Raw genomic sequence first — 22,353 nt, forward strand, 5'->3', positions numbered from 1 at the left:
GGCTCCTCTGATGCTGGTGGTCCCTATCTCTAGGTCTGGGCCCGGGGTGCAGGACCCCACAAACCGGCAAAGGCCAGCTACCCCAGGGCAGCACAATGCGAGAAGGTAAAGTGTTAGTATGTGTTAATAAAAGGAAAACAAAATCTATATACAAAAATTAATATACTAGTGAGAGTGTAATTAAAAGACCAGAAGGATTAATAAATGTGTTAAGGGGGTGCTAAATAAGATCTCGCAGTGTGCTACCCCAGAGCAGCCCAGCCCCACCAATCCAGGGGGAACCGCACCCCAGACCCACCCCAGGTACTAATAATAATAACAACCCTTCCGGGTAATATAACATAATGCCACATGATAATGGCATCTGAGCAAATGTATCCAAATTGAGAGCTAACTTACCTGAAGATACCCCCGGGATCTCCAAATGGCAATACAGAGACCAGCATACCCTCCAAACACTGGTCCCATCCATGCCCCTCATACTAACAGAACAAAATGTAAGTTGCTCAAATCAATTAGGAAGTACAATTCAGGTGCATGAAAGGGAGGGGATAGTCTGGCTAGAAATACATTGGGGATAAACCCCTGGTGTCCCCCAGCACACCGAGCTGTACCTGTACCAAGACATGAAAGACTATATATATATACATATAATAGAAATCCAGAGGTCTTAGTTACATACAGTTTGCAAACGTATGATAAGCCACCAGGCCCCGACAAGGCTCCTCTGATGCTGGTGGTCCCTATCTCTATGTCTGGGCCCGGGGTGCAGGACCCCACAAACCGGCAAAGGCCAGCTACCCCAGGGCAGCACAATGCGAGAAGGTAAAGTGTTAGTATGTGTTAATAAAAGGAAAACAAAATCTATATACAAAAATTAATATACTAGTGAGAGTGTAATTAAAAGACCAGAAGGATTAATAAATGTGTTAAGGGGGTGCTAAATAAGATCTCGCAGTGTGCTACCCCAGAGCAGCCCAGCCCCACCAATCCAGGGGGAACCGCACCCCAGACCCACCCCAGGTACTAATAATAATAACAACCCTTCCGGGTAATATAACATAATGCCACATGATAATGGCATCTGAGCAAATGTATCCAAATTGAGAGCTAACTTACCTGAAGATACCCCCGGGATCTCCAAATGGCAATACAGAGACCAGCATACCCTCCAAACACTGGTCCCATCCATGCCCCTCATACTAACAGAACAAAATGTAAGTTGCTCAAATCAATTAGGAAGTACAATTCAGGTGCATGAAAGGGAGGGGGTAGTCTGGCTAGAAATACATTGGGGATAAACCCCTGGTGTCCCCCAGCACACCGAGCTGTACCTGTACCAAGACATGAAAGACTATATATATATACATATAATAGAAATCCAGAGGTCTTAGTTACATACAGTTTGCAAACGTATGATAAGCCACCAGGCCCCGACAAGGCTCCTCTGATGCTGGTGGTCCCTATCTCTAGGTCTGGGCCCAGGGTGCAGGACCCCACAAACCGGCAAAGGCCAGCTACCCCAGGGCAGCACAATGCGAGAAGGTAAAGTGTTAGTATGTGTTAATAAAAGGAAAACAAAATCTATATACAAAAATTAATATACTAGTGAGAGTGTAATTAAAAGACCAGAAGGATTAATAAATGTGTTAAGGGGGTGCTAAATAAGATCTCGCAGTGTGCTACCCCAGAGCAGCCCAGCCCCACCAATCCAGGGGGAACCGCACCCCAGACCCACCCCAGGTACTAATAATAATAACAACCCTTCCGGGTAATATAACATAATGCCACATGATAATGGCATCTGAGCAAATGTATCCAAATTGAGAGCTAACTTACCTGAAGATACCCCCGGGATCTCCAAATGGCAATACAGAGACCAGCATACCCTCCAAACACTGGTCCCATCCATGCCCCTCATACTAACAGAACAAAATGTAAGTTGCTCAAATCAATTAGGAAGTACAATTCAGGTGCATGAAAGGGAGGGGATAGTCTGGCTAGAAATACATTGGGGATAAACCCCTGGTGTCCCCCAGCACACCGAGCTGTACCTGTACCAAGACATGAAAGACTATATATATATACATATAATAGAAATCCAGAGGTCTTAGTTACATACAGTTTGCAAACGTATGATAAGCCACCAGGCCCCGACAAGGCTCCTCTGATGCTGGTGGTCCCTATCTCTAGGTCTGGGCCCGGGGTGCAGGACCCCACAAACCGGCAAAGGCCAGCTACCCCAGGGCAGCACAATGCGAGAAGGTAAAGTGTTAGTATGTGTTAATAAAAGGAAAACAAAATCTATATACAAAAATTAATATACTAGTGAGAGTGTAATTAAAAGACCAGAAGGATTAATAAATGTGTTAAGGGGGTGCTAAATAAGATCTCGCAGTGTGCTACCCCAGAGCAGCCCAGCCCCACCAATCCAGGGGGAACCGCACCCCAGACCCACCCCAGGTACTAATAATAATAACAACCCTTCCGGGTAATATAACATAATGCCACATGATAATGGCATCTGAGCAAATGTATCCAAATTGAGAGCTAACTTACCTGAAGATACCCCCGGGATCTCCAAATGGCAATACAGAGACCAGCATACCCTCCAAACACTGGTCCCATCCATGCCCCTCATACTAACAGAACAAAATGTAAGTTGCTCAAATCAATTAGGAAGTACAATGACCTCTGGATTTCTATTATATGTATATATATATAGTCTTTCATGTCTTGGTACAGGTACAGCTCGGTGTGCTGGGGGACACCAGGGGTTTATCCCCAATGTATTTCTAGCCAGACTACCCCCTCCCTTTCATGCACCTGAATTGTACTTCCTAATTGATTTGAGCAACTTACATTTTGTTCTGTTAGTATGAGGGGCATGGATGGGACCAGTGTTTGGAGGGTATGCTGGTCTCTGTATTGCCATTTGGAGATCCCGGGGGTATCTTCAGGTAAGTTAGCTCTCAATTTGGATACATTTGCTCAGATGCCATTATCATGTGGCATTATGTTATATTACCCGGAAGGGTTGTTATTATTATTAGTACCTGGGGTGGGTCTGGGGTGCGGTTCCCCCTGGATTGGTGGGGTTGGGCTGCTCTGGGGTAGCACACTGCGAGATCTTATTTAGCACCCCCTTAACACATTTATTAATCCTTCTGGTCTTTTAATTACACTCTCACTAGTATATTAATTTTTGTATATAGATTTTGTTTTCCTTTTATTAACACATACTAACACTTTACCTTCTCGCATTGTGCTGCCCTGGGGTAGCTGGCCTTTGCCGGTTTGTGGGGTCCTGCACCCCGGGCCCAGACCTAGAGATAGGGACCACCAGCATCAGAGGAGCCTTGTCGGGGCCTGGTGGCTTATCATACGTTTGCAAACTGTATGTAACTAAGACCTCTGGATTTCTATTATATGTATATATATATAGTCTTTCATGTCTTGGTACAGGTACAGCTCGGTGTGCTGGGGGACACCAGGGGTTTATCCCCAATGTATTTCTAGCCAGACTACCCCCTCCCTTTCATGCACCTGAATTGTACTTCCTAATTGATTTGAGCAACTTACATTTTGTTCTGTTAGTATGAGGGGCATGGATGGGACCAGTGTTTGGAGGGTATGCTGGTCTCTGTATTGCCATTTGGAGATCCCGGGGGTATCTTCAGGTAAGTTAGCTCTCAATTTGGATACATTTGCTCAGATGCCATTATCATGTGGCATTATGTTATATTACCCGGAAGGGTTGTTATTATTATTAGTACCTGGGGTGGGTCTGGGGTGCGGTTCCCCCTGGATTGGTGGGGCTGGGCTGCTCTGGGGTAGCACACTGCGAGATCTTATTTAGCACCCCCTTAACACATTTATTAATCCTTCTGGTCTTTTAATTACACTCTCACTAGTATATTAATTTTTGTATATAGATTTTGTTTTCCTTTTATTAACACATACTAACACTTTACCTTCTCGCATTGTGCTGCCCTGGGGTAGCTGGCCTTTGCCGGTTTGTGGGGTCCTGCACCCCGGGCCCAGACCTAGAGATAGGGACCACTAGCATCAGAGGAGCCTTGTCGGGGCCTGGTGGCTTATCATACGTTTGCAAACTGTATGTAACTAAGACCTCTGGATTTCTATTATATGTATATATATATAGTCTTTCATGTCTTGGTACAGGTACAGCTCGGTGTGCTGGGGGACACCAGGGGTTTATCCCCAATGTATTTCTAGCCAGACTACCCCCTCCCTTTCATGCACCTGAATTGTACTTCCTAATTGATTTGAGCAACTTACATTTTGTTCTGTTAGTATGAGGGGCATGGATGGGACCAGTGTTTGGAGGGTATGCTGGTCTCTGTATTGCCATTTGGAGATCCCGGGGGTATCTTCAGGTAAGTTAGCTCTCAATTTGGATACATTTGCTCAGATGCCATTATCATGTGGCATTATGTTATATTACCCGGAAGGGTTGTTATTATTATTAGTACCTGGGGTGGGTCTGGGGTGCGGTTCCCCCTGGATTGGTGGGGCTGGGCTGCTCTGGGGTAGCACACTGCGAGATCTTATTTAGCACCCCCTTAACACATTTATTAATCCTTCTGGTCTTTTAATTACACTCTCACTAGTATATTAATTTTTGTATATAGATTTTGTTTTCCTTTTATTAACACATACTAACACTTTACCTTCTCGCATTGTGCTGCCCTGGGGTAGCTGGCCTTTTCCGGTTTGTGGGGTCCTGCACCCCGGGCCCAGACCTAGAGATAGGGACCACCAGCATCAGAGGAGCCTTGTCGGGGCCTGGTGGCTTATCATACGTTTGCAAACTGTATGTAACTAAGACCTCTGGATTTCTATTATATGTATATATATATAGTCTTTCATGTCTTGGTACAGGTACAGCTCGGTGTGCTGGGGGACACCAGGGGTTTATCCCCAATGTATTTCTAGCCAGACTACCCCCTCCCTTTCATGCACCTGAATTGTACTTCCTAATTGATTTGAGCAACTTACATTTTGTTCTGTTAGTATGAGGGGCATGGATGGGACCAGTGTTTGGAGGGTATGCTGGTCTCTGTATTGCCATTTGGAGATCCCGGGGGTATCTTCAGGTAAGTTAGCTCTCAATTTGGATACATTTGCTCAGATGCCATTATCATGTGGCATTATGTTATATTACCCGGAAGGGTTGTTATTATTATTAGTACCTGGGGTGGGTCTGGGGTGCGGTTCCCCCTGGATTGGTGGGGCTGGGCTGCTCTGGGGTAGCACACTGCGAGATCTTATTTAGCACCCCCTTAACACATTTATTAATCCTTCTGGTCTTTTAATTACACTCTCACTAGTATATTAATTTTTGTATATAGATTTTGTTTTCCTTTTATTAACACATACTAACACTTTACCTTCTCGCATTGTGCTGCCCTGGGGTAGCTGGCCTTTGCCGGTTTGTGGGGTCCTGCACCCCGGGCCCAGACCTAGAGATAGGGACCACCAGCATCAGAGGAGCCTTGTCGGGGCCTGGTGGCTTATCATACGTTTGCAAACTGTATGTAACTAAGACCTCTGGATTTCTATTATATGTATATATATATAGTCTTTCATGTCTTGGTACAGGTACAGCTCGGTGTGCTGGGGGACACCAGGGGTTTATCCCCAATGTATTTCTAGCCAGACTACCCCCTCCCTTTCATGCACCTGAATTGTACTTCCTAATTGATTTGAGCAACTTACATTTTGTTCTGTTAGTATGAGGGGCATGGATGGGACCAGTGTTTGGAGGGTATGCTGGTCTCTGTATTGCCATTTGGAGATCCCGGGGGTATCTTCAGGTAAGTTAGCTCTCAATTTGGATACATTTGCTCAGATGCCATTATCATGTGGCATTATGTTATATTACCCGGAAGGGTTGTTATTATTATTAGTACCTGGGGTGGGTCTGGGGTGCGGTTCCCCCTGGATTGGTGGGGCTGGGCTGCTCTGGGGTAGCACACTGCGAGATCTTATTTAGCACCCCCTTAACACATTTATTAATCCTTCTGGTCTTTTAATTACACTCTCACTAGTATATTAATTTTTGTATATAGATTTTGTTTTCCTTTTATTAACACATACTAACACTTTACCTTCTCGCATTGTGCTGCCCTTGGGTAGCTGGCCTTTGCCGGTTTGTGGGGTCCTGCACCCCGGGCCCAGACCTAGAGATAGGGACCACCAGCATCAGAGGAGCCTTGTCGGGGCCTGGTGGCTTATCATACGTTTGCAAACTGTATGTAACTAAGACCTCTGGATTTCTATTATATGTATATATATATAGTCTTTCATGTCTTGGTACAGGTACAGCTCGGTGTGCTGGGGGACACCAGGGGTTTATCCCCAATGTATTTCTAGCCAGACTACCCCCTCCCTTTCATGCACCTGAATTGTACTTCCTAATTGATTTGAGCAACTTACATTTTGTTCTGTTAGTATGAGGGGCATGGATGGGACCAGTGTTTGGAGGGTATGCTGGTCTCTGTATTGCCATTTGGAGATCCCGGGGGTATCTTCAGGTAAGTTAGCTCTCAATTTGGATACATTTGCTCAGATGCCATTATCATGTGGCATTATGTTATATTACCCGGAAGGGTTGTTATTATTATTAGTACCTGGGGTGGGTCTGGGGTGCGGTTCCCCCTGGATTGGTGGGGCTGGGCTGCTCTGGGGTAGCACACTGCGAGATCTTATTTAGCACCCCCTTAACACATTTATTAATCCTTCTGGTCTTTTAATTACACTCTCACTAGTATATTAATTTTTGTATATAGATTTTGTTTTCCTTTTATTAACACATACTAACACTTTACCTTCTCGCATTGTGCTGCCCTGGGGTAGCTGGCCATTGCCGGTTTGTGGGGTCCTGCACCCCGGGCCCAGACCTAGAGATAGGGACCACCAGCATCAGAGGAGCCTTGTCGGGGCCTGGTGGCTTATCATACGTTTGCAAACTGTATGTAACTAAGACCTCTGGATTTCTATTATATGTATATATATATATATAGTCTTTCATGTCTTGGTACAGGTACAGCTCGGTGTGCTGGGGGACACCAGGGGTTTATCCCCAATGTATTTCTAGCCAGACTACCCCCTCCCTTTCATGCACCTGAATTGTACTTCCTAATTGATTTGAGCAACTTACATTTTGTTCTGTTAGTATGAGGGGCATGGATGGGACCAGTGTTTGGAGGGTATGCTGGTCTCTGTATTGCCATTTGGAGATCCCGGGGGTATCTTCAGGTAAGTTAGCTCTCAATTTGGATACATTTGCTCAGATGCCATTATCATGTGGCATTATGTTATATTACCCGGAAGGGTTGTTATTATTATTAGTACCTGGGGTGGGTCTGGGGTGCGGTTCCCCCTGGATTGGTAGGGCTGGGCTGCTCTGGGGTAGCACACTGTGAGATCTTATTTAGCACCCCCTTAACACATTTATTAATCCTTCTGGTCTTTTAATTACACTCTCACTAGTATATTAATTTTTGTATATAGATTTTGTTTTCCTTTTATTAACACATACTAACACTTTACCTTCTCGCATTGTGCTGCCCTGGGGTAGCTGGCCTTTGCCGGTTTGTGGGGTCCTGCACCCCGGGCCCAGACCTAGAGATAGGGACCACCAGCATCAGAGGAGCCTTGTCGGGGCCTGGTGGCTTATCATACGTTTGCAAACTGTATGTAACTAAGACCTCTGGATTTCTATTATATGTATATATATATAGTCTTTCATGTCTTGGTACAGGTACAGCTCGGTGTGCTGGGGGACACCAGGGGTTTATCCCCAATGTATTTCTAGCCAGACTACCCCCTCCCTTTCATGCACCTGAATTGTACTTCCTAATTGATTTGAGCAACTTACATTTTGTTCTGTTAGTATGAGGGGCATGGATGGGACCAGTGTTTGGAGGGTATGCTGGTCTCTGTATTGCCATTTGGAGATCCCGGGGGTATCTTCAGGTAAGTTAGCTCTCAATTTGGATACATTTGCTCAGATGCCATTATCATGTGGCATTATGTTATATTACCCGGAAGGGTTGTTATTATTATTAGTACCTGGGGTGGGTCTGGGGTGCGGTTCCCCCTGGATTGGTGGGGCTGGGCTGCTCTGGGGTAGCACACTGCGAGATCTTATTTAGCACCCCCTTAACACATTTATTAATCCTTCTGGTCTTTTAATTACACTCTCACTAGTATATTAATTTTTGTATATAGATTTTGTTTTCCTTTTATTAACACATACTAACACATTACCTTCTCGCATTGTGCTGCCCTGGGGTAGCTGGCCTTTGCCGGTTTGTGGGGTCCTGCACCCCGGGCCCAGACCTAGAGATAGGGACCACCAGCATCAGAGGAGCCTTGTCGGGGCCTGGTGGCTTATCATACGTTTGCAAACTGTATGTAACTAAGACCTCTGGATTTCTATTATATGTATATATATATAGTCTTTCATGTCTTGGTACAGGTACAGCTCGGTGTGCTGGGGGACACCAGGGGTTTATCCCCAATGTATTTCTAGCCAGACTACCCCCTCCCTTTCATGCACCTGAATTGTACTTCCTAATTGATTTGAGCAACTTACATTTTGTTCTGTTAGTATGAGGGGCATGGATGGGACCAGTGTTTGGAGGGTATGCTGGTCTCTGTATTGCCATTTGGAGATCCCGGGGGTATCTTCAGGTAAGTTAGCTCTCAATTTGGATACATTTGCTCAGATGCCATTATCATGTGGCATTATGTTATATTACCCGGAAGGGTTGTTATTATTATTAGTACCTGGGGTGGGTCTGGGGTGCGGTTCCCCCTGGATTGGTGGGGCTGGGCTGCTCTGGGGTAGCACACTGCGAGATCTTATTTAGCACCCCCTTAACACATTTATTAATCCTTCTGGTCTTTTAATTACACTCTCACTAGTATATTAATTTTTGTATATAGATTTTGTTTTCCTTTTATTAACACATACTAACACTTTACCTTCTCGCATTGTGCTGCCCTGGGGTAGCTGGCCTTTGCCGGTTTGTGGGGTCCTGCACCCCGGGCCCAGACCTAGAGATAGGGACCACCAGCATCAGAGGAGCCTTGTCGGGGCCTGGTGGCTTATCATACGTTTGCAAACTGTATGTAACTAAGACCTCTGGATTTCTATTATATGTATATATATATAGTCTTTCATGTCTTGGTACAGGTACAGCTCGGTGTGCTGGGGGACACCAGGGGTTTATCCTCAATGTATTTCTAGCCAGACTACCCCCTCCCTTTCATGCACCTGAATTGTACTTCCTAATTGATTTGAGCAACTTACATTTTGTTCTGTTAGTATGAGGGGCATGGATGGGACCAGTGTTTGGAGGGTATGCTGGTCTCTGTATTGCCATTTGGAGATCCCGGGGGTATCTTCAGGTAAGTTAGCTCTCAATTTGGATACATTTGCTCAGATGCCATTATCATGTGGCATTATGTTATATTACCCGGAAGGGTTGTTATTATTATTAGTACCTGGGGTGGGTCTGGGGTGCGGTTCCCCCTGGATTGGTGGGGCTGGGCTGCTCTGGGGTAGCACACTGCGAGATCTTATTTAGCACCCCCTTAACACATTTATTAATCCTTCTGGTCTTTTAATTACACTCTCACTAGTATATTAATTTTTGTATATAGATTTTGTTTTCCTTTTATTAACACATACTAACACTTTACCTTCTCGCATTGTGCTGCCCTGGGGTAGCTGGCCTTTGCCGGTTTGTGGGGTCCTGCACCCCGGGCCCAGACCTAGAGATAGGGACCACCAGCATCAGAGGAGCCTTGTCGGGGCCTGGTGGCTTATCATACGTTTGCAAACTGTATGTAACTAAGACCTCTGGATTTCTATTATATGTATATATATATAGTCTTTCATGTCTTGGTACAGGTACAGCTCGGTGTGCTGGGGGACACCAGGGGTTTATCCCCAATGTATTTCTAGCCAGACTACCCCCTCCCTTTCATGCACCTGAATTGTACTTCCTAATTGATTTGAGCAACTTACATTTTGTTCTGTTAGTATGAGGGGCATGGATGGGACCAGTGTTTGGAGGGTATGCTGGTCTCTGTATTGCCATTTGGAGATCCCGGGGGTATCTTCAGGTAAGTTAGCTCTCAATTTGGATACATTTGCTCAGATGCCATTATCATGTGGCATTATGTTATATTACCCGGAAGGGTTGTTATTATTATTAGTACCTGGGGTGGGTCTGGGGTGCGGTTCCCCCTGGATTGGTGGGGCTGGGCTGCTCTGGGGTAGCACACTGCGAGATCTTATTTAGCACCCCCTTAACACATTTATTAATCCTTCTGGTCTTTTAATTACACTCTCACTAGTATATTAATTTTTGTATATAGATTTTGTTTTCCTTTTATTAACACATACTAACACTTTACCTTCTCGCATTGTGCTGCCCTGGGGTAGCTGGCCTTTGCCGGTTTGTGGGGTCCTGCACCCCGGGCCCAGACCTAGAGATAGGGACCACCAGCATCAGAGGAGCCTTGTCGGGGCCTGGTGGCTTATCATACGTTTGCAAACTGTATGTAACTAAGACCTCTGGATTTCTATTATATGTATATATATATAGTCTTTCATGTCTTGGTACAGGTACAGCTCGGTGTGCTGGGGGACACCAGGGGTTTATCCCCAATGTATTTCTAGCCAGACTACCCCCTCCCTTTCATGCACCTGAATTGTACTTCCTAATTGATTTGAGCAACTTACATTTTGTTCTGTTAGTATGAGGGGCATGGATGGGACCAGTGTTTGGAGGGTATGCTGGTCTCTGTATTGCCATTTGGAGATCCCGGGGGTATCTTCAGGTAAGTTAGCTCTCAATTTGGATACATTTGCTCAGATGCCATTATCATGTGGCATTATGTTATATTACCCGGAAGGGTTGTTATTATTATTAGTACCTGGGGTGGGTCTGGGGTGCGGTTCCCCCTGGATTGGTGGGGCTGGGCTGCTCTGGGGTAGCACACTGCGAGATCTTATTTAGCACCCCCTTAACACATTTATTAATCCTTCTGGTCTTTTAATTACACTCTCACTAGTATATTAATTTTTGTATATAGATTTTGTTTTCCTTTTATTAACACATACTAACACTTTACCTTCTCGCATTGTGCTGCCCTGGGGTAGCTGGCCTTTGCCGGTTTGTGGGGTCCTGCACCCCGGGCCCAGACCTAGAGATAGGGACCACCAGCATCAGAGGAGCCTTGTCGGGGCCTGGTGGCTTATCATACGTTTGCAAACTGTATGTAACTAAGACCTCTGGATTTCTATTATATGTATATATATATAGTCTTTCATGTCTTGGTACAGGTACAGCTCGGTGTGCTGGGGGACACCAGGGGTTTATCCCCAATGTATTTCTAGCCAGACTACCCCCTCCCTTTCATGCACCTGAATTGTACTTCCTAATTGATTTGAGCAACTTACATTTTGTTCTGTTAGTATGAGGGGCATGGATGGGACCAGTGTTTGGAGGGTATGCTGGTCTCTGTATTGCCATTTGGAGATCCCGGGGGTATCTTCAGGTAAGTTAGCTCTCAATTTGGATACATTTGCTCAGATGCCATTATCATGTGGCATTATGTTATATTACCCGGAAGGGTTGTTATTATTATTAGTACCTGGGGTGGGTCTGGGGTGCGGTTCCCCCTGGATTGGTGGGGCTGGGCTGCTCTGGGGTAGCACACTGCGAGATCTTATTTAGCACCCCCTTAACACATTTATTAATCCTTCTGGTCTTTTAATTACACTCTCACTAGTATATTAATTTTTGTATATAGATTTTGTTTTCCTTTTATTAACACATACTAACACTTTACCTTCTCGCATTGTGCTGCCCTGGGGTAGCTGGCCTTTGCCGGTTTGTGGGGTCCTGCACCCCGGGCCCAGACCTAGAGATAGGGACCACCAGCATCAGAGGAGCCTTGTCGGGGCCTGGTGGCTTATCATACGTTTGCAAACTGTATGTAACTAAGACCTCTGGATTTCTATTATATGTATATATATATAGTCTTTCATGTCTTGGTACAGGTACAGCTCGGTGTGCTGGGGGACACCAGGGGTTTATCCCCAATGTATTTCTAGCCAGACTACCCCCTCCCTTTCATGCACCTGAATTGTACTTCCTAATTGATTTGAGCAACTTACATTTTGTTCTGTTAGTATGAGGGGCATGGATGGGACCAGTGTTTGGAGGGTATGCTGGTCTCTGTATTGCCATTTGGAGATCCCGGGGGTATCTTCAGGTAAGTTAGCTCTCAATTTGGATACATTTGCTCAGATGCCATTATCATGTGGCATTATGTTATATTACCCGGAAGGGTTGTTATTATTATTAGTACCTGGGGTGGGTCTGGGGTGCGGTTCCCCCTGGATTGGTGGGGCTGGGCTGCTCTGGGGTAGCACACTGCGAGATCTTATTTAGCACCCCCTTAACACATTTATTAATCCTTCTGGTCTTTTAATTACACTCTCACTAGTATATTAATTTTTGTATATAGATTTTGTTTTCCTTTTATTAACACATACTAACACTTTACCTTCTCGCATTGTGCTGCCCTGGGGTAGCTGGCCTTTGCCGGTTTGTGGGGTCCTGCACCCCGGGCCCAGACCTAGAGATAGGGACCACCAGCATCAGAGGAGCCTTGTCGGGGCCTGGTGGCTTATCATACGTTTGCAAACTGTATGTAACTAAGACCTCTGGATTTCTATTATATGTATATATATATATATAGTCTTTCATGTCTTGGTACAGGTACAGCTCGGTGTGCTGGGGGACACCAGGGGTTTATCCCCAATGTATTTCTAGCCAGACTACCCCCTCCCTTTCATGCACCTGAATTGTACTTCCTAATTGATTTGAGCAACTTACATTTTGTTCTGTTAGTATGAGGGGCATGGATGGGACCAGTGTTTGGAGGGTATGCTGGTCTCTGTATTGCCATTTGGAGATCCCGGGGGTATCTTCAGGTAAGTTAGCTCTCAATTTGGATACATTTGCTCAGATGCCATTATCATGTGGCATTATGTTATATTACCCGGAAGGGTTGTTATTATTATTAGTACCTGGGGTGGGTCTGGGGTGCGGTTCCCCCTGGATTGGTGGGGCTGGGCTGCTCTGGGGTAGCACACTGCGAGATCTTATTTAGCACCCCCTTAACACATTTATTAATCCTTCTGGTCTTTTAATTACACTCTCACTAGTATATTAATTTTTGTATATAGATTTTGTTTTCCTTTTATTAACACATACTAACACTTTACCTTCTCGCATTGTGCTGCCCTGGGGTAGCTGGCCTTTGCCGGTTTGTGGGGTCCTGCACCCCGGGCCCAGACCTAGAGATAGGGACCACCAGCATCAGAGGAGCCTTGTCGGGGCCTGGTGGCTTATCATACGTTTGCAAACTGTATGTAACTAAGACCTCTGGATTTCTATTATATGTATATATATATAGTCTTTCATGTCTTGGTACAGGTACAGCTCGGTGTGCTGGGGGACACCAGGGGTTTATCCCCAATGTATTTCTAGCCAGACTACCCCCTCCCTTTCATGCACCTGAATTGTACTTCCTAATTGATTTGAGCAACTTACATTTTGTTCTGTTAGTATGAGGGGCATGGATGGGACCAGTGTTTGGAGGGTATGCTGGTCTCTGTATTGCCATTTGGAGATCCCGGGGGTATCTTCAGGTAAGTTAGCTCTCACTTTGGATACATTTGCTCAGATGCCATTATCATGTGGCATTATGTTATATTACCCGGAAGGGTTGTTATTATTATTAGTACCTGGGGTGGGTCTGGGGTGCGGTTCCCCCTGGATTGGTGGGGCTGGGCTGCTCTGGGGTAGCACACTGCGAGATCTTATTTAGCACCCCCTTAACACATTTATTAATCCTTCTGGTCTTTTAATTACACTCTCACTAGTATATTAATTTTTGTATATAGATTTTGTTTTCCTTTTATTAACACATACTAACACTTTACCTTCTCGCATTGTGCTGCCCTGGGGTAGCTGGCCTTTGCCGGTTTGTGGGGTCCTGCACCCCGGGCCCAGACCTAGAGATAGGGACCACCAGCATCAGAGGAGCCTTGTCGGGGCCTGGTGGCTTATCATACGTTTGCAAACTGTATGTAACTAAGACCTCTGGATTTCTATTATATGTATATATATATAGTCTTTCATGTCTTGGTACAGGTACAGCTCGGTGTGCTGGGGGACACCAGGGGTTTATCCCCAATGTATTTCTAGCCAGACTACCCCCTCCCTTTCATGCACCTGAATTGTACTTCCTAATTGATTTGAGCAACTTACATTTTGTTCTGTTAGTATGAGGGGCATGGATGGGACCAGTGTTTGGAGGGTATGCTGGTCTCTGTATTGCCATTTGGAGATCCCGGGGGTATCTTCAGGTAAGTTAGCTCTCAATTTGGATACATTTGCTCAGATGCCATTATCATGTGGCATTATGTTATATTACCCGGAAGGGTTGTTATTATTATTAGTACCTGGGGTGGGTCTGGGGTGCGGTTCCCCCTGGATTGGTGGGGCTGGGCTGCTCTGGGGTAGCACACTGCGAGATCTTATTTAGCACCCCCTTAACACATTTATTAATCCTTCTGGTCTTTTAATTACACTCTCACTAGTATATTAATTTTTGTATATAGATTTTGTTTTCCTTTTATTAACACATACTAACACTTTACCTTCTCGCATTGTGCTGCCCTGGGGTAGCTGGCCTTTGCCGGTTTGTGGGGTCCTGCACCCCGGGCCCAGACCTAGAGATAGGGACCACCAGCATCAGAGGAGCCTTGTCGGGGCCTGGTGGCTTATCATACGTTTGCAAACTGTATGTAACTAAGACCTCTGGATTTCTATTATATGTATATATATATAGTCTTTCATGTCTTGGTACAGGTACAGCTCGGTGTGCTGGGGGACACCAGGGGTTTATCCCCAATGTATTTCTAGCCAGACTACCCCCTCCCTTTCATGCACCTGAATTGTACTTCCTAATTGATTTGAGCAACTTACATTTTGTTCTGTTAGTATGAGGGGCATGGATGGGACCAGTGTTTGGAGGGTATGCTGGTCTCTGTATTGCCATTTGGAGATCCCGGGGGTATCTTCAGGTAAGTTAGCTCTCACTTTGGATACATTTGCTCAGATGCCATTATCATGTGGCATTATGTTATATTACCCGGAAGGGTTGTTATTATTATTAGTACCTGGGGTGGGTCTGGGGTGCGGTTCCCCCTGGATTGGTGGGGCTGGGCTGCTCTGGGGTAGCACACTGCGAGATCTTATTTAGCACCCCCTTAACACATTTATTAATCCTTCTGGTCTTTTAATTACACTCTCACTAGTATATTAATTTTTGTATATAGATTTTGTTTTCCTTTTATTAACACATACTAACACTTTACCTTCTCGCATTGTGCTGCCCTGGGGTAGCTGGCCTTTGCCGGTTTGTGGGGTCCTGCACCCCGGGCCCAGACCTAGAGATAGGGACCACCAGCATCAGAGGAGCCTTGTCGGGGCCTGGTGGCTTATCATACGTTTGCAAACTGTATGTAACTAAGACCTCTGGATTTCTATTATATGTATATATATATAGTCTTTCATGTCTTGGTACAGGTACAGCTCGGTGTGCTGGGGGACACCAGGGGTTTATCCCCAATGTATTTCTAGCCAGACTACCCCCTCCCTTTCATGCACCTGAATTGTACTTCCTAATTGATTTGAGCAACTTACATTTTGTTCTGTTAGTATGAGGGGCATGGATGGGACCAGTGTTTGGAGGGTATGCTGGTCTCTGTATTGCCATTTGGAGATCCCGGGGGTATCTTCAGGTAAGTTAGCTCTCAATTTGGATACATTTGCTCAGATGCCATTATCATGTGGCATTATGTTATATTACCCGGAAGGGTTGTTATTATTAATAGTACCTGGGGTGGGTCTGGGGTGCGGTTCCCCCTGGATTGGTGGGGCTGGGCTGCTCTGGGGTAGCACACTGCGAGATCTTATTTAGCACCCCCTTAACACATTTATTAATCCTTCTGGTCTTTTAATTACACTCTCACTAGTATATTAATTTTTGTATATAGATTTTGTTTTCCTTTTATTAACACATACTAACACTTTACCTTCTCGCATTGTGCTGCCCTGGGGTAGCTGGCCTTTGCCGGTTTGTGGGGTCCTGCACCCCGGGCCCAGACCTAGAGATAGGGACCACCAGCATCAGAGGAGCCTTGTCGGGGCCTGGTGGCTTATCATACGTTTGCAAACTGTATGTAACTAAGACCTCTGGATTTCTATTATATGTATATATATATAGTCTTTCATGTCTTGGTACAGGTACAGCTCGGTGTGCTGGGGGACACCAGGGGTTTATCCCCAATGTATTTCTAGCCAGACTACCCCCTCCCTTTCATGCACCTGAATTGTACTTCCTAATTGATTTGAGCAACTTACATTTTGTTCTGTTAGTATGAGGGGCATGGATGGGACCAGTGTTTGGAGGGTATGCTGGTCTCTGTATTGCCATTTGGAGATCCCGGGGGTATCTTCAGGTAAGTTAGCTCTCAATTTGGATACATTTGCTCAGATGCCATTATCATGTGGCATTATGTTATATTACCCGGAAGGGTTGTTATTATTATTAGTACCTGGGGTGGGTCTGGGGTGCGGTTCCCCCTGGATTGGTGGGGCTGGGCTGCTCTGGGGTAGCACACTGCGAGATCTTATTTAGCACCCCCTTAACACATTTATTAATCCTTCTGGTCTTTTAATTACACTCTCACTAGTATATTAATTTTTGTATATAGATTTTGTTTTCCTTTTATTAACACATACTAACACTTTACCTTCTCGCATTGTGCTGCCCTGGGGTAGCTGGCCTTTGCCGGTTTGTGGGGTCCTGCACCCCGGGCCCAGACCTAGAGATAGGGACCACCAGCATCAGAGGAGCCTTGTCGGGGCCTGGTGGCTTATCATACGTTTGCAAACTGTATGTAACTAAGACCTCTGGATTTCTATTATATGTATATATATATAGTCTTTCATGTCTTGGTACAGGTACAGCTCGGTGTGCTGGGGGACACCAGGGGTTTATCCCCAATGTATTTCTAGCCAGACTACCCCCTCCCTTTCATGCACCTGAATTGTACTTCCTAATTGATTTGAGCAACTTACATTTTGTTCTGTTAGTATGAGGGGCATGGATGGGACCAGTGTTTGGAGGGTATGCTGGTCTCTGTATTGCCATTTGGAGATCCCGGGGGTATCTTCAGGTAAGTTAGCTCTCAATTTGGATACATTTGCTCAGATGCCATTATCATGTGGCATTATGTTATATTACCCGGAAGGGTTGTTATTATTATTAGTACCTGGGGTGGGTCTGGGGTGCGGTTCCCCCTGGATTGGTGGGGCTGGGCTGCTCTGGGGTAGCACACTGCGAGATCTTATTTAGCACCCCCTTAACACATTTATTAATCCTTCTGGTCTTTTAATTACACTCTCACTAGTATATTAATTTTTGTATATAGATTTTGTTTTCCTTTTATTAACACATACTAACACTTTACCTTCTCGCATTGTGCTGCCCTGGGGTAGCTGGCCTTTGCCGGTTTGTGGGGTCCTGCACCCCGGGCCCAGACCTAGAGATAGGGACCACCAGCATCAGAGGAGCCTTGTCGGGGCCTGGTGGCTTATCATACGTTTGCAAACTGTATGTAACTAAGACCTCTGGATTTCTATTATATGTATATATATATATAGTCTTTCATGTCTTGGTACAGGTACAGCTCGGTGTGCTGGGGGACACCAGGGGTTTATCCCCAATGTATTTCTAGCCAGACTACCCCCTCCCTTTCATGCACCTGAATTGTACTTCCTAATTGATTTGAGCAACTTACATTTTGTTCTGTTAGTATGAGGGGCATGGATGGGACCAGTGTTTGGAGGGTATGCTGGTCTCTGTATTGCCATTTGGAGATCCCGGGGGTATCTTCAGGTAAGTTAGCTCTCAATTTGGATACATTTGCTCAGATGCCATTATCATGTGGCATTATGTTATATTACCCGGAAGGGTTGTTATTATTATTAGTACCTGGGGTGGGTCTGGGGTGCGGTTCCCCCTGGATTGGTGGGGCTGGGCTGCTCTGGGGTAGCACACTGCGAGATCTTATTTAGCACCCCCTTAACACATTTATTAATCCTTCTGGTCTTTTAATTACACTCTCACTAGTATATTAATTTTTGTATATAGATTTTGTTTTCCTTTTATTAACACATACTAACACTTTACCTTCTCGCATTGTGCTGCCCTGGGGTAGCTGGCCTTTGCCGGTTTGTGGGGTCCTGCACCCCGGGCCCAGACCTAGAGATAGGGACCACCAGCATCAGAGGAGCCTTGTCGGGGCCTGGTGGCTTATCATACGTTTGCAAACTGTATGTAACTAAGACCTCTGGATTTCTATTATATGTATATATATATAGTCTTTCATGTCTTGGTACAGGTACAGCTCGGTGTGCTGGGGGACACCAGGGGTTTATCCCCAATGTATTTCTAGCCAGACTACCCCCTCCCTTTCATGCACCTGAATTGTACTTCCTAATTGATTTGAGCAACTTACATTTTGTTCTGTTAGTATGAGGGGCATGGATGGGACCAGTGTTTGGAGGGTATGCTGGTCTCTGTATTGCCATTTGGAGATCCCGGGGGTATCTTCAGGTAAGTTAGCTCTCACTTTGGATACATTTGCTCAGATGCCATTATCATGTGGCATTATGTTATATTACCCGGAAGGGTTGTTATTATTATTAGTACCTGGGGTGGGTCTGGGGTGCGGTTCCCCCTGGATTGGTGGGGCTGGGCTGCTCTGGGGTAGCACACTGCGAGATCTTATTTAGCACCCCCTTAACACATTTATTAATCCTTCTGGTCTTTTAATTACACTCTCACTAGTATATTAATTTTTGTATATAGATTTTGTTTTCCTTTTATTAACACATACTAACACTTTACCTTCTCGCATTGTGCTGCCCTGGGGTAGCTGGCCTTTGCCGGTTTGTGGGGTCCTGCACCCCGGGCCCAGACCTAGAGATAGGGACCACCAGCATCAGAGGAGCCTTGTCGGGGCCTGGTGGCTTATCATACGTTTGCAAACTGTATGTAACTAAGACCTCTGGATTTCTATTATATGTATATATATATAGTCTTTCATGTCTTGGTACAGGTACAGCTCGGTGTGCTGGGGGACACCAGGGGTTTATCCCCAATGTATTTCTAGCCAGACTACCCCCTCCCTTTCATGCACCTGAATTGTACTTCCTAATTGATTTGAGCAACTTACATTTTGTTCTGTTAGTATGAGGGGCATGGATGGGACCAGTGTTTGGAGGGTATGCTGGTCTCTGTATTGCCATTTGGAGATCCCGGGGGTATCTTCAGGTAAGTTAGCTCTCAATTTGGATACATTTGCTCAGATGCCATTATCATGTGGCATTATGTTATATTACCCGGAAGGGTTGTTATTATTATTAGTACCTGGGGTGGGTCTGGGGTGCGGTTCCCCCTGGATTGGTGGGGCTGGGCTGCTCTGGGGTAGCACACTGCGAGATCTTATTTAGCACCCCCTTAACACATTTATTAATCCTTCTGGTCTTTTAATTACACTCTCACTAGTATATTAATTTTTGTATATAGATTTTGTTTTCCTTTTATTAACACATACTAACACTTTACCTTCTCGCATTGTGCTGCCCTGGGGTAGCTGGCCTTTGCCGGTTTGTGGGGTCCTGCACCCCGGGCCCAGACCTAGAGATAGGGACCACCAGCATCAGAGGAGCCTTGTCGGGGCCTGGTGGCTTATCATACGTTTGCAAACTGTATGTAACTAAGACCTCTGGATTTCTATTATATGTATATATATATAGTCTTTCATGTCTTGGTACAGGTACAGCTCGGTGTGCTGGGGGACACCAGGGGTTTATCCCCAATGTATTTCTAGCCAGACTACCCCCTCCCTTTCATGCACCTGAATTGTACTTCCTAATTGATTTGAGCAACTTACATTTTGTTCTGTTAGTATGAGGGGCATGGATGGGACCAGTGTTTGGAGGGTATGCTGGTCTCTGTATTGCCATTTGGAGATCCCGGGGGTATCTTCAGGTAAGTTAGCTCTCACTTTGGATACATTTGCTCAGATGCCATTATCATGTGGCATTATGTTATATTACCCGGAAGGGTTGTTATTATTATTAGTACCTGGGGTGGGTCTGGGGTGCGGTTCCCCCTGGATTGGTGGGGCTGGGCTGCTCTGGGGTAGCACACTGCGAGATCTTATTTAGCACCCCCTTAACACATTTATTAATCCTTCTGGTCTTTTAATTACACTCTCACTAGTATATTAATTTTTGTATATAGATTTTGTTTTCCTTTTATTAACACATACTAACACTTTACCTTCTCGCATTGTGCTGCCCTGGGGTAGCTGGCCTTTGCCGGTTTGTGGGGTCCTGCACCCCGGGCCCAGACCTAGAGATAGGGACCACCAGCATCAGAGGAGCCTTGTCGGGGCCTGGTGGCTTATCATACGTTTGCAAACTGTATGTAACTAAGACCTCTGGATTTCTATTATATGTATATATATATAGTCTTTCATGTCTTGGTACAGGTACAGCTCGGTGTGCTGGGGGACACCAGGGGTTTATCCCCAATGTATTTCTAGCCAGACTACCCCCTCCCTTTCATGCACCTGAATTGTACTTCCTAATTGATTTGAGCAACTTACATTTTGTTCTGTTAGTATGAGGGGCATGGATGGGACCAGTGTTTGGAGGGTATGCTGGTCTCTGTATTGCCATTTGGAGATCCCGGGGGTATCTTCAGGTAAGTTAGCTCTCAATTTGGATACATTTGCTCAGATGCCATTATCATGTGGCATTATGTTATATTACCCGGAAGGGTTGTTATTATTAATAGTACCTGGGGTGGGTCTGGGGTGCGGTTCCCCCTGGATTGGTGGGGCTGGGCTGCTCTGGGGTAGCACACTGCGAGATCTTATTTAGCACCCCCTTAACACATTTATTAATCCTTCTGGTCTTTTAATTACACTCTCACTAGTATATTAATTTTTGTATATAGATTTTGTTTTCCTTTTATTAACACATACTAACACTTTACCTTCTCGCATTGTGCTGCCCTGGGGTAGCTGGCCTTTGCCGGTTTGTGGGGTCCTGCACCCCGGGCCCAGACCTAGAGATAGGGACCACCAGCATCAGAGGAGCCTTGTCGGGGCCTGGTGGCTTATCATACGTTTGCAAACTGTATGTAACTAAGACCTCTGGATTTCTATTATATGTATATATATATAGTCTTTCATGTCTTGGTACAGGTACAGCTCGGTGTGCTGGGGGACACCAGGGGTTTATCCCCAATGTATTTCTAGCCAGACTACCCCCTCCCTTTCATGCACCTGAATTGTACTTCCTAATTGATTTGAGCAACTTACATTTTGTTCTGTTAGTATGAGGGGCATGGATGGGACCAGTGTTTGGAGGGTATGCTGGTCTCTGTATTGCCATTTGGAGATCCCGGGGGTATCTTCAGGTAAGTTAGCTCTCAATTTGGATACATTTGCTCAGATGCCATTATCATGTGGCATTATGTTATATTACCCGGAAGGGTTGTTATTATTATTAGTACCTGGGGTGGGTCTGGGGTGCGGTTCCCCCTGGATTGGTGGGGCTGGGCTGCTCTGGGGTAGCACACTGCGAGATCTTATTTAGCACCCCCTTAACACATTTATTAATCCTTCTGGTCTTTTAATTACACTCTCACTAGTATATTAATTTTTGTATATAGATTTTGTTTTCCTTTTATTAACACATACTAACACTTTACCTTCTCGCATTGTGCTGCCCTGGGGTAGCTGGCCTTTGCCGGTTTGTGGGGTCCTGCACCCCGGGCCCAGACCTAGAGATAGGGACCACCAGCATCAGAGGAGCCTTGTCGGGGCCTGGTGGCTTATCATACGTTTGCAAACTGTATGTAACTAAGACCTCTGGATTTCTATTATATGTATATATATATAGTCTTTCATGTCTTGGTACAGGTACAGCTCGGTGTGCTGGGGGACACCAGGGGTTTATCCCCAATGTATTTCTAGCCAGACTACCCCCTCCCTTTCATGCACCTGAATTGTACTTCCTAATTGATTTGAGCAACTTACATTTTGTTCTGTTAGTATGAGGGGCATGGATGGGACCAGTG

This window comes from Pseudophryne corroboree, chromosome 7, assembly GCF_028390025.1.
Source record: "Pseudophryne corroboree isolate aPseCor3 chromosome 7, aPseCor3.hap2, whole genome shotgun sequence".
Classification (NCBI taxonomy): Eukaryota; Metazoa; Chordata; class Amphibia; order Anura; family Myobatrachidae; genus Pseudophryne; species Pseudophryne corroboree.